At 41.8% G+C, this 9,771-nt stretch overlaps 1 pseudogene; it reads left to right on the top strand.

Moving 5' to 3' along the window:
* Nucleotides 1-5,678: 5,678 nt before the first annotated feature.
* Nucleotides 5,679-8,171, top strand: LOC143603404 (uncharacterized; annotated as a pseudogene).
* Nucleotides 8,172-9,771: the final 1,600 nt, after the last annotated feature.

Below are 9,771 nucleotides of genomic sequence, written 5' to 3'. Positions count from 1 at the left end.
CCGTTGATTTGATTGGCTATCAACATGGAATCCACGTGGGCTTTCAAGTTTTTCACCCCCATCTTACGCGCAATTCTCAACCCAGCCAAGAATGCCTCATATTCGGCTTCGTTATTCGTACTTGGAAAATCTAGTCGAATAGCGTAAGTGTATTCTTGGCCTGTTGGGTTGGTTAGTTTCAGCCCTGCGCCTGAACCCTCGTTACTGGCTGCTCCATCAGTGTAGAGTTGCCAGACATCATTGATGTCTTGTGCTGGAGAGGGTTGAACCTCTTCCTGGCACTCTTTTTCCCGCGATGCGGGCACTTCTGCAATAAAGTCGGCCAGAACCTGGCCTTTTATGGCTGGTCTTGGTTTATACTTTATCGCGTATTCTCCCAACTCAATTGCCCATTTGGCTAGGCGTCCCGATAACTCGGGTTTGCCTAGAACGTTTGCAAGTTTGAAGTTGGTGAGAATGGTGATTGGGTGACCCTGGAAATATCGTCTTAACCTGCGTGAAGCGTGTATAAGTGCTAAGACTAATTTTTCGAGGGTAGAGTACCGGGTTTCTACGTCTGTTAGGACACGGCTGACGTAATAGATTGGCATCTGGATGCCTTTTCGCTCTACTAGCAGGACTGCCCCGGTTGCTCTATCTGTTGCGGAAAGGTATAGGATTAATTCCTCTCCCGCTTTTGGTGCTGTGAGTGTTGGGAGTTCGATCAAGCGTGACCGAATCTCCTGAAAAGCTGCTTCCGCTTCTGGTGTCCAGCGGAAGTGTGTTTTCTTTAAACAGTTTCTCAACGTTGACACGAAGGGAAACGACTTATCAGCGTGGTTTGCCAAAAAGCGATTAAGTGCCACCAGTCGTCCATTCAGTGTCTGAGCCTGTTTGATGGTAGTAGGTGATTCCATTTTGATAATGGCTTAGACCTTTTCAGGGTTCGCTCTGAAGCCATCTTTAGTGACGATGACCCCTAAGAACTTCCCTTCTTCCATTCCAAAGGCACATTTGCTCGGGTTGAGCTTCATGTTTATCTTCCTGAGCGTGTTGAAAGTTTCCTCGATGTCTTTCAACATCACTTCTGGGTCAGGGCTTTTGATGACCAAGTCATCCATGTAGACTTCCAAGTTCCTCCCAATTTGGGCATGAAACTGGTTGTCCATCAGGCGTTGGTATGTGGACCCGGCATTCTTAAGTCCGAATGGCATCATTTGATAACAAAATGTGCCATCGGGCGTCCGAAAAGCGGTTTTGTCCTGATCATCAACGGCCATGTGTATTTGATGGTACCCCTTATACGCATCCAGGAAGCATTTAAGGCGGAACGGTGCCAGCGAGTCCACCTTAAGATCAATTTCGGGTAACGGATAACAATCTTTGGGGCATGCTTTGTTCAAGTCCTTGAAATCTATGCACATGCGCCATTGTTTGTTATTCTTCGGTACCATAACGGGATTTGCAACCCAAGTTTGATATCTACTAACGCGTACGATGCCTGCGTCAAGGAGTTCCTTGACTTGGGTTCTACACGCGTTAGTTTGTTCTGGCCCCATTACTCTGCGCTTCTGTACGATCGGCGTAACAGCCGGATCGCATTTGAGCTTATGCTCTGCCTTACTTCGGGGCACACCAGTCATGTCAGCTGGTGTCCACGCGAAGATGTCAGCGTTTTTTTGTAATAGGCGCTTGAGTAAGGTGCGTGTGGGATCAACAATTGTCGGGCCAATGGTGACGGCCTGGTCTGGGTACTTGCCATTGAAGGCCCATTTTTCTGGTTCGGTGATGGTCGGTTTAGCCATCTTTGGTTTGGGTTTAGATGAGACAGATGCGATGCATACCTGGGGAATGCCGGTGATCATCGCTACACCCTCAGCTGTTGGCCATCCCATCATGCCGTGGACTGAGGATACCACGGTGTTGAATCTTGCCATCCCGTCTCTCCCGAAGAGAATGTCGTATGTGTGGTGTGGCTTCCTCATCACGACAAAGTCCACCTCTTCTGTGCGGGAGTGTTTCCCATCCGTAAGAGTGACTGGGAAAGATAGGATACCCAGGGGGGTGTTTGTGCTGCCATCAAACCCTTCCATTGAAGCGCAGATAGTTTCCAGGCGTTCCTTGTCTTCGTCATCTAGCTTGTCGAAGAACTGCCTGTACATCACCGTTGACGAGGCGCCGTTGTCAGCAAGAGTGCGGGAGGTGATGTAGTGCCCCAGCTGGCTTTTAATGACGATAGGACCTTCTTTGCTGGGTCCTCCTGGCACTCGTGGGAAGCGCACCTCAGCTTCCTTCCACGCACATGGTTCTGGCGTTCGCCTTTTTCTTCCTCTGATGTTACCATGAACCATGTTGATGCTGATGTCAATGGGCTTTCGTCCGTTGCCTCGGTACCGGTTGTCGTTCCGTCCTCCCTTCTTGATTGATGCCACCAGGTGTGCCAGTCTTCCATCCTTGACGAATGCTTCAACAATATCCTTCAAGGATGTGCACTCTTCCGTAGCATGACCTTTTGTCCCGTGGAAGTCACAGGATTTGCTTTGATCCGCATTAGGTCGGTGCCGGATCACTGGAGCTTTTGGCCACGGCAGCTTTTCAGTGGCAAATATCTCCGTGACGCTTTTGGTGAGTGGTGTCCACCGGTGCTTTTGGCCTGAAGGGTGTGCATGGTTTCTTCCGCCAACAAGAGGGTGAGAGCTGGATGAGGTGTCAAAGTTTACCCTTGACTGCCAGATACCAAGCTTCCTCTTTTTGTTCTACCGGGCGATCCGAACATTGTTCTCTCTTGTCCTCTGCGTGTAGAGGTGTGTACTCTGGGGAAGATCCCTTCCCAGTTGCTTTTCCGTCTCGGCAAAGCGCTTTGCCGCCGTCATGATGGCATCCCATGTTGATGGCATGCCATCCTTACCCGTCAATGTGCGGATAAGCTCTGGGTATTCGGCGCCTTGGATGAAAGCGGCGCGAACCAGATCTTCACTTATGTTGCCGAGACTTAGCTTTTTGGAGTTGAAGCGGGTGATGAAGTCTAGTAAAGATTCATCCTCCTCTCTCACGCAGTTGAGGATCGTCCACTGTTCTTCAGTGTATTTCCTCTGTTGGCTGAAGTGCTGGCTGAACTTGTTCTGAAAGTCCGCCCAGTCATATATGTGGTGGACCGGTAAACGATCGAACCATGCCCTAGCCGCTCCGACCAGAGTCATCTGGAACATGTAACACCACGTGGGTTCCGTCCAGTTACTGACGGTAGCCCCCGCAATGAACCTGTTCAAATGGTCGTCTGGGTCGGATAGACCATCATAAGTGCCAATGTTGGACGTTTGTTTGGCACTTCTTGGGGCGATTGCTTCCGCAATGTCCCTTGCGAATTTTGACTTTCCTGCATTTGTAGCAGTTGGTCTAAAGGTTTTGGAGAAGTCACGCGGGTTTCTCTCCGCATTTGTTGGTTTAAAAGCTTCCCCAAAATTCCTTTTCGGCTGGGAGTCCGTTTCCTTACGTTTCCCTTTCGCCTTATGGCGAGGGTTTGCGTCGGTATCGGACTCCTCCCTCTCGTCGTCTGAGTACTCGCCCTCGCTGTTCATATTGAGGTGTTGGCGAGTACTGCCGAATTCGTCAGCCTGTTGAACTGAACGCAAGCGTTCGTCCAATTCAGCTTGGAACTCTCTTTGACGTGCTTCGGCCCACGCCTTCACTTGATCTAGTGTTTGGCGAGGGACCCTTGTTCGTTTTTCCAACTGGGCATCAGTGAACCCCAGTGGAATATTTACTACACTTGCCCCGGCTTGGGTAGTCGGGGTAGTGTTCGTAAGAATTGTATAACCGCCGGTGTTCCCCCCAGTTGCTGGGGTTGTGGTTACCGGGGTTTCTTGGTCGGTTACTGGCCTTTGGACCGGAGTAACGTTAACCATTTCTTCAGAAATTTTGAAAAAACTAAATTAGTTCTAGCTTTTATGCACGGATGACGCCAATGAAGAAACACTAAGTGAACCCTGGACAGATTATAGATAATCTGGGGGTTAAGTAATGTTTCCCACGGGGATGAGGTCTAGCAGAGAATTGTTCTTCAGGGGACCTGCAAAACAGACACCGTAAGCTCGTCACTGAGAAGGAGGGGGGGGGGGTTCCTCCTTGTGACCACCCTCCGGCGTGAGAATCAGACTAGATTGCTCTGAATATAAGTGTATATTAAGAGATTGCTAGATAAGATTGAGATATCAGATGATGTCCTTACCATTCCAAGGTGTTGGAGTATTTATAGCCGAAGGTAGGTTTCCTAGAAGGTACAGCCGGCTGAATAGTATTCCTGTTCCACCAACAGTGGACTACGCACAGGCCATGCTGGTTGGTGGGTAGGCTACGGCCAACAGTAAAGGTCGGCTGTATACTGTTCCTTTACTGCCGGCTACGCACTGTTCCACCAACTGTAGGCTGCGCACGTCCCCTCGTAAGGGTTGGTGAGTAGGCAGCGGCTAATAGTGACAAACAGTACTAGAGGGTGCTCCTCCTCGTATTGTTGTCGGTGAGCTGTCACCCTGTGATTGGTTCATGGGCTGCTTTGGTCAATTTGTCTGTTCCGCCCATACCTTAGCAGGTATAGTACGAAAGACCTTACCAAAGCATACGGACTGGCTCACTTGGGCGGGAGTATTCCCGCCTTGCTCATTCCTTCATGTGACTACTGAAGTAGCTAATGCCTTGTGCGTGTAGCTTTGCTGTTAGTGCGGGTAGCCTTCCCTGATGGCTTGTATCCGCAGCTGCGGGAACAGGCGGGGTACTTCACCATTGGGAGGCTTTCCCTGCGGGTACAGCTGGCGTACTGCGCGTAAGGCTCTTTGAGCATGGTGGGTCCTGCTGGAGCAGTTGGTCCTTGCGCAGACGTCCGTGTTCAAGGTGAGTCTTTCGGGTCCAACTGGGCTCTGCTGGGACCTACCTCTTCATATATATTTGTTCATCGATGTTCGGTTATGTATATTCGTTTGTGTTCATTTATGTTCTTGAACGGTTCGTTTATACCATTAACATAAACAAACATGAACATGCTCTCTTTTTTAACTAATGAATGTGGACAACAAACCCGGTTTGCTTAATTGTCCATGTTGGATAATTTGTTCGGTTAGTGTTAAACAAACTAACACGAACATGCCCCCTCATGTTGGTTCTGTTCGTTCACACGATATTGTTCCAAAACGTGTTGTTCCGGACACGCAAACCGGCCCACGCCAGTTCGTTCACACTTTACAGGCCTACTAAAATAGAAAAGTAGTGAATATTGGCGAAATTGAGGGAAAATACCAAATGACGAAAACGGAGCATTAAATGAAAGAATTTAGGCCTGACATATGGGCCAGATGATTTGGCCCATCGTGACTTTTCGTCTGTTGGTTATGGGTTCTGTAACTTCACTCTTAGCGCAAGTTATGCCCGTTTAAAGTTCGGGCCCTTTCTAGTTTATGTTTTGATCGTTCTCTTGAACATTTGAATCAATGCGAATAATATTAATAATTCTATTACTAATGAACAAAATTCTTGTCTAATTATGTGTATTAACAGACGCTGGAACTCTTAGCTGAGGTAGCTGTTTTGGAAGAAGAAGTTGCTAAGCTAGAAGAACAAGTGGTTCAACTTAGAAAAAACCAATATGAAGAAGCTATCCACATTTCTTTCCTTAAGAAGAATCTTGAAAATAAATTTGATTTTCAAGAAACTCATAAAGAGTCAAAAAACACAGATCACAATATGAACAACCACCAATCTACAAAACCGCAAATCCGAATGGTCAAAACCTTATCAAGAAAATCCCAAATCGACTATATGGCGTCAGAAAAATGCATGGATACACGGAAATTACAGGTATGTGTTGGGTCTATATCTTTGGTAGGAAATGTATTGATGGTTAATTTTTATTTATTGTTTTTGTAGTTTGAAAAGGGATTTTCCGGAGATGACAGGCCGAATAAGATTTCAGAAAGTATTTTGAAATGCTTAATGTTTGTTTTCGCACGAATGAGCTCAAATTCAGCCTTGAAAATGACAGAAATGCTACCTTCACTAGCCCCGTGTGAGAATCCATGGGCAATGGACTTTAAGGATCCATAAGGTATCTTTTATGAATTTGAGAACACGGACATCGGTCCATATAAGTACTTGTATGAAGTTGAAGCAAAAACTATCGATAAAAATCGAACAACAATCTCTGTGTTCTTAGCACAACGACTAAAGTAAGTACTTGACAGTTATATAATATCTTGTTCTTTTTTGAACATTATTTGATGCTGTTTTTTGATCTTTTAGGATCTTACTAGGAAAACTTGCATTGGTTGACTTAACAAGTGTCACACATCAAGAGAAGCTTGCTTTCTGGATTAATATATATAACTCGTGCATGATGAATGTACATATTAATTTTTTGAATCAATTGTTTTCGTTTTATGTGTTCGTTTAAACTGATCTTGATGTTTCGTGTGATGGTGTCAGGCGTTTCTTGAACATGGCATATCAGACACACCCCAGAGAGTCGTTGAACTAATGCAGGAGGTAATGACTATATAAAGTTAAAACTTCATATTAATGATATATATGATTGTGGCCTTATTGTTTGGTACTCATCAGGCAAAAGTAAATGTGGGGGGTCATCTTTTAAATGCATTTATCATTGAACATTTCATATTGCGACTCCCGTGTCACACAAAATATGTAAGTGAAACCGCTTATAGTCTTCTATTGTCTTAGCTTAGAAACTATGACATATAAAACTGATTACATGATCTTTCTTTAATGCTTAAGACTTCAACAAAGGGTTTCAAGGACGATGAATTAACCGCACGAAACATATTTGGGTTGGAGTTGTCTGAACCTCTAGTGACATTTGCATTATCATGTGGAAGCTGGTCCTCTCCTGCTGTAAGTTATTAAAATCATTTAGTTAATCTCCTGAAATACTATGTTAATGCATATCCTGGTTGGTAATTGTGGATTTGTAACTTGATTACCAATATTAGGGAATAAAAAACAAGCCGAGCTGAGCCCGAACTCGCATAAAGTTGAGCTTGGCTCGTTTATTTTAAGAGAGCATGAAGAGCGAAGAGGTCGGGTCGTTAATAATTTTTCAAGCTCGGGCTCGGCTGATTTGTTATTTATTTATAATTACAATTTAATATATAATAAAATACATATTCACTATTTTTAACTTATATTTATGTGCAATATTTATCATGTTATTGTAGGGGTGACTATTTCTGGCACGACCTTCCGAAGACGGCTTGAAAATAATAAAGTTTTCGAGTTGACTTGAATAAACCATTTGGTTCAACAGATTGACCCCCCAACCTGTTTAGTTAACAGGCAAGCCTGGCCACTAGCCTGCTTATGACCCATTCAACCCATTCTTTTGCATTCCAACAACTCGATTAACACATTTACGACTTGGTTAACACCCATCAACCTGTTTGACACATTTAGATAAACGGGTTAAACATGTCGTGCTCAGATTACACAATTTTAACTGTGTGTGGGTTAGGGTTAATGTTTATGACACAAATAAATAAATATTTTTGGGTTGAACAGTTCAACCTGACAACCCAACATGATTGACACCCCTACAATGATTGTATATTTACTATAAAAGTATATTATATGCGTGTAATTAATATACTTGTCAAGCTCCGTATGTGATTGCGCTCGAGCTCGTTTATATGCGAAGTTTGTGCTCGAGCTCGTTTATTAAATGAGCTCCAATTTAAGCTGAAGCTCGTTTATACTCAGCTTAGCTCGTTTACACCCTGAATTAAAAACTATACAACTTGGTAGTTTTAAATAAACAGATATATTTCTAATATTGCCACTCTTTTTGAATCATTTTATTTAACAATTTGATACTTTCTGGAATGAAGGTAAGAGTGTACACTGCTTCCAAAGTTGAAAGTGAACTTGAGGTTGCGAAAAGAGAGTATTTGCAGGCTGCAGTTGGGATTTCAACCACAAAGCAACTGCTAATGATACCAAAACTGTTGGACTGGTATATGTTTGACTTTGCTAAAGACATGGAGTCTTTTCTTGACTGGGTACGCCTTCAATTGCCTACTGAAGTTGGAAAAGTAGCAATGAAGTGTCTTGAAAGAAAACCGATTGAACCACTTTCAGATCGTGTTCGGGTTAGTCCTTATGAGTTCCATTTTCGGTACCTCTTTTACAAGTAATACTTTTGGCAGATGTTATTATGATCAACTTGCATACGGTTTTTTTTAAGTTTTCTGATATACAATTACACAAATCTGTATAGAAAGCAGAAATCCGTATATGATACAGTTGTCAAGTTTATTAATTATTACATATATATGTTTTGTGACATATTTTGGATTCTTGTTGTAGAGTGGTGAATTAGTTTTAGGTTGTTTATATATTAAAGCATCATTTTCAGATATATGAACCCTTTGATTACATTGAGGGTATGGAATTTAATCATTGTTTTATACATATGCATACCTATATATAGGTCTGTTCTTGTTGAAAAAGATTTGTTTTGACACGGAAGGTACTTACGTCGTTATAATTACACGCCATATGTATTGAAAACGTGGATGTATGGAGAAGAATATGTTTAGCAAAATGTGTGTAAGAGTAATCTCAATCTAATAAATTATAAAATGATGAACAACACAATCCTCTACAAATAGAGGCTAAACATGGGACACATATACAAGAATGATTATGTGTATATCCCTGACAAACTCTCTAATAAACAAAATAATAAATGATGGGAGATTGGATTTAATAATCTTATCTTTGTTTGGTTGGTCATTAATAACACTAAATGAGAATATTCTTATTGTAAGTCTTGCCTTTTAAACATTTTTGTCTTGTTGGACAAATTTAACGGCGTTAAGTTTTATCTGAATTTCAAACCGTTATTCTAGGGCTTTTGATCGGAATAAGGAAACAAGACGATTAATGTAAAACTTATCTTGAAACAGTTCTCCATACGACTTTTTTTTTTTGTTAATTGGAAGTTAAAATCCAATTTGCCATAAATGTCTAAAATTGCCCATGCATATATGCCACATGATAAAATTATAACTACATTATACGATTCTCGTAGTTCTCAATATTTATGTAAATAGTAAGATTTATACTCTCTTTTTATCATTAAAAACAAAACTCGGATGCCAGTGTGGATCCCGATCATGTCAACATAGTTGGCCTGAGTGGGGGTGGCGGGGCGCGACTTGTTTGCGCAGTGAGATAGCTTAACTGTGAAAGTCATAATTCAAAAAAAAAAAAAAAAATTGAAAAATTATTAAGAGTTAGAAAATGATTCATTTAGTTTTTAACTATTTGATAATTTCAATCTTACTTTAGTTGATTAAATTATCTGACTAAAAAGTAAAAACTTGTCTAATTCAATTAATAATTTTAACTTTTATATGATTAGAAATAGCATGTCTTTCAGCCATAGAATCATTTTTTCTTCACCGAGACGAAACACATCATAAAGGGTCCATGGGTTTAATTTGGCTCCTCACACCCCACTATAATAATATAACTTTTATTATATTCAAAAAACATTTGTGAATGTCTTAGAAAATGTCTGTATATTAACATTATATCTGTGTCCTTTTAGTGCAAGAAAAGAAAAGAAAAATATAACTACTTGTTTGTTTGTTTTTTTCCATTTTAGAAACTTTTAAAATACAAATAATGGTAAAAAGACAATATTTATTCATTTATTTTAACATTAAATAAAAAAATACACAAAACCCGTTCATATGTATCTATACATGTGTAGGTTACGCCTATAAC

The sequence above is a fragment of the Bidens hawaiensis genome, unplaced genomic scaffold (genome assembly GCF_021521415.1).
Source record: "Bidens hawaiensis isolate Kalapana, Puna unplaced genomic scaffold, B.hawaiensis_p1.1 tig00061519_1, whole genome shotgun sequence".
Classification (NCBI taxonomy): Eukaryota; Viridiplantae; Streptophyta; class Magnoliopsida; order Asterales; family Asteraceae; genus Bidens; species Bidens hawaiensis.
The sequence above is the reverse complement of the archived record's forward strand: the minus strand, read 5'-3'. Positions and strand labels throughout refer to the sequence as shown.